This window comes from Oncorhynchus mykiss, chromosome 13, assembly GCF_013265735.2.
Source record: "Oncorhynchus mykiss isolate Arlee chromosome 13, USDA_OmykA_1.1, whole genome shotgun sequence".
NCBI lineage: Eukaryota > Metazoa > Chordata > Actinopteri > Salmoniformes > Salmonidae > Oncorhynchus > Oncorhynchus mykiss.
The window spans coordinates 18,928,601-18,932,891 of NC_048577.1; positions in this window are offsets into that span (position 1 = coordinate 18,928,601).

Sequence of the window (4,291 nt, forward strand, 5' to 3'; positions counted from 1 at the left end):
CTGCAGAACATTGGTATACTGTAATACCAGGTAATCTAATCAATGTACACACTGTACTACAAGGTGCATGGTTTAACATTCCACGTTTCCTATACTGTAGATTCTACCACAGTGGTTGTTATTACTATACTGTAACACCAGAAAATCTAATCACTATAACTTTACACACGGTTCTATACTAAGGTTGTGCGAACATTCAAAAACAGCACTTTTCTGAAAACATGTAGTAAAACTGGTTTCCCTTCTGAAAGAGGGTTTCGCAAGACTGTACAACAACCACTCTTATTGTAACGATTCTCTTCTTGTGAAGTAGAGGCGGACCAAAGCGCAGCGTGGTGGTTGTTCATTGTAATTTATTGACGACACTATACATGAACAAACTAACGAAAAAACAAGAAACGTGAGAACTCAAAACAGCCCTGTCTGGTGCAAACACAAAAACAGGAACAATCACCCACAAACACAGTGAAACCCAGGCTACCTAAATATGGTTCCCAATCAGAGACAATGACGAACACCTGCCTCTGATTGAGAACCATATCAGGCCGAACATAGAACTAGACAAACTAGACATGAAACATAGAATGCCCACTCAGATCACACCCTGACCAACCACAACATAGAAATATACAAAGTAAACTATGGTCAGGGTGTGACAGTACCCCCCCCCCCCAAGGTGCGGACTCCGGCCGCAAAACCTGAACCTATAGGGGAGGGTCTGGGTGGGCATCTGTCCGCGGAGGCGGCTCTGGCGCTGGACGTGGACCCCACTCCATAATAGTCTTTGTCCACCTCCTTAGCGTCCCTAGATAGGTGACCCTCCTAAGAGACAGCTCGGGACAGAGGGACAGCTGCTCGGGACAGAGGGACAGCTGCTCGGGACAGAGGGACAGCTGCTCGGGACAGAGGGACAGCTGCTCCGGGCGGAGGGGCTCTAGCGGCCCCTGGCTGACTGGCGGCACTGGCGGCCCCTGGCTGACTGGCGGCACTGGCGGCCCCTGGCTGACTGGCGGCCCCTGGCTGACTGGCGGCACTGGCGGCCCCTGGCTGACTGGCGGCACTGGCGGCCCCTGGCAGACTGGCGGCACTGGCGGCCCCTGGCAGACGGGCGGCACTGGCGGCCCCTGGCAGACGGGCGGCACTGGCGGCCCCTGGCAGACGGGCGGCACTGGCGGCCCCTGGCAGACGGGCGGCACTGGCGGCCCCTGGCAGACGGGCGGCACTGGCGGCGCTGGGCAGACGGGCGGCACTGGCGGCGCTGGGCAGACGGGCGGCACTGGCGGCGCTGGGCAGACGGGCGGCTCTGGCGGCGCTGGGCAGACGGGCGGCTCTGGCGGCGCTGGGCAGACGGGCGGCGCTGGCGGCGCTGGGCAGACGGGCGGCGCTGGCGGCGCTGGGCAGACGGGCGGCGCTGGGCAGACGGGCGGCGCTGGCGGCGCTGGGCAGACGGGCGGCGCTGGCGGCGCCGGGCAGACGGGAAGCTCCGGCAGAGGCGCCGGGCAGACGGGAAGCTCCGATGGCGCCGGGCAGACGGGAAGCTCCGGCAGAGGCGCCGGGCAGACGGGAAGCTCCGGCAGAGGCGCCGGACAGGCGGGAGGCTCCGGCAGAGGCGCCGGACAGGCGGGAGGCTCCGGCAGAGGCGCCGGACAGGCGGGAGGCTCCGGCAGAGGCGCCGGACAGGCGGGAGGCTCCGGCAGAGGCGCCGGACAGGCGGGAGGCTCCGGCAGAGGCGCCGGACAGGCGGGAGGCTCCGGCAGAGGCGCCGGACAGGCGGGAGGCTCCGGCAGAGGCGCCGGACAGGCGGGAGGCTCCGGCAGCGGCGCCGGACAGGCGGGAGGCTCCGGCAGAGGCGCCGGACAGGCGGGAGGCTCCGGCAGAGGCGCCGGACAGACGGGAGGCTCCGGCAGCGCTGGAGAGGAGGAAGGCTCTGGTAGCGCCGGAGAGGCGGGAGACTCCGGCAGCGCTGGAGAGGAGGAAGGCTCTGGACGGATGGGCCGGAGAGACAGCCTGGTACTGGGAGCTGCCACCGGAGGGCTGGGGTGTGGAGGTGGTGACGGATAGACCGGGCCGTGCAGGCGCACTGGAGCTCTTGAGCACCGAGCCTGCCCAACCTTACCCGGTTGAATGGTCCCGGTCGCCCTGCCAGTGCGGCGAGGTGGAATAGCCCGCACTGGGCTATGCAGGCGAACCGGGGACACCGTGCGCAAGGCTGGTGCCATGTAAGCCGGCCCAAGGAGACGCACTGGAGACCAGATGCGTAGAGCCGGCTTCATGGCACTTGGCTCGATGCCCACTCTAGCCCGGCCGATACGCGGAGCTGGAATGTACCGCACCGGGCTGTGCACCCGCACTGGGGACACCGTGCGCTCCACAGCATAACACGGTGCCTGCCCGGTCTCTCTAGCCCACCGGTAACCACAGGAAGTTGGCTCAGGTCTCCTACCTGGCGTAGCCATACTCCCTGTTAGCCCCCCCCCAATAAATTTTTGGGGCTGACTCCCGGGCTTCCATCCACGACGCCGCGCTGCCTCCTCATACCAGCGCCTCTCCGCTTTCGCCGCCTCCCGTTCTTCCTTGGGGCGGCGATACTCTCCTGGCTGAGCCCAAGGTCCTTTACCGTCTAATTCGTCCTCCCATGTCCATACCTCCTCGCGCTGCTCCTGCTGCTGCTTTTTCCTTTGCCCATTACCACACCGCTTGGTCCTGTTGTGGTGGGTGATTCTGTAACGATTCTCTTCTTGTGAAGTAGAGGCGGACCAAAGCGCAGCGTGGTGGTTGTTCATTGTAATTTATTGACGACACTATACATGAACAAACTAACGAAAAAACAAGAAACGTGAGAACTCAAAACAGCCCTGTCTGGTGCAAACACAAAAACAGGAACAATCACCCACAAACACAGTGAAACCCAGGCTACCTAAATATGGTTCCCAATCAGAGACAATGACGAACACCTGCCTCTGATTGAGAACCATATCAGGCCGAACATAGAACTAGACAAACTAGACATGAAACATAGAATGCCCACTCAGATCACACCCTGACCAACCACAACATAGAAATATACAAAGTAAACTATGGTCAGGGTGTGACACTTATAACCAAAAGCCAGCCTGTTGCTGACGTTGTTGCGAACTGCACCCACATGTATGTAATATCATTTATCTTCCTCTCTCTCTTCCAGCTATGTACAAATCACCAACCATGAGTTCCAGTCCTGAGACCAACATCAAAGAGAACACAGATGTGACCATTTTCTGCAACTCTACAGGCGGGCACCAGACAGGGTTGATCTGGTGGTTTGACCAGTTTGGCACAAACTGCACAGGCAGTGCTGAACTTCTGGCCAAAAAGACAGACGATACACTGTTTAGCCTCTCCAGTAAACTGACAGTTCTGAAGGCTACATGCAGGTGGTTCCACAAACTACTCATGCACAGTGCACAACACCAATGGAGTCCAGGAGGGGAAGGCATCATTTGAGATCCCGTTTGTATGTTCCACAGGTACGTTCTGCCATCGTGGTCGGTATACATGAACGATGTTTGTGATGTCACCCTTTGTAAAAGCAGGGTCAGGTCCAAAACATTCCAGTCTCTCGTATTCCCTCATCCTGACCCTGATAATTGTAAACAATTCAGCCTCAATCAAGTCTACATTTATTAGTATAGCCCTTTTTTATGATGTCTTTATCATGTGCGAGCACAATAAAAGTCAGCCTTATAATGAGAGAACAACATGTCACTGAGGAGTGGAGCAGGTCAGGTCGTAAAATGCTCCTCAATCTGACTGAACATCTTCCTTGAAACTGTAAAAAAGAAAAGGAATGTCTTGGTTTGGGGAAGAAACAGTCCATGCATGTTTCAACAGGAATCCAGAAGCTCTTCGATGTTTGCTTAACCAAGTCTACTTGTCATCTGATGAGCCTATAGGAAATTACTAGGTTAATAATGAAATAATGATAGTGGAGTTGTAACTACCTGCGCCAGTTGCAAATTAGAGCTCATAGTCTCCAATCCGTCTCTAAGGCTCCCTCTTATCACGATTCAGTGCAGTCATCATAATACCTTCTTACCAGAACATTCTGTCTCTGCAGTTGTGTTTCTGTCCTGTGGCAGCCATTTTAAATGTTTTTTTCTGACCTGCCTGGCTGGGAATTTCCAAATAAAAATGATCCATCTGATGCGAAAACGAATTGTTCTTAGCAATAGGAAGTAAATGAAGATTATATTTAGATTAGAAAAGAGCACTAGTCTGTGTGTTTATTTTAAGATATCAAAATAATCTGAAA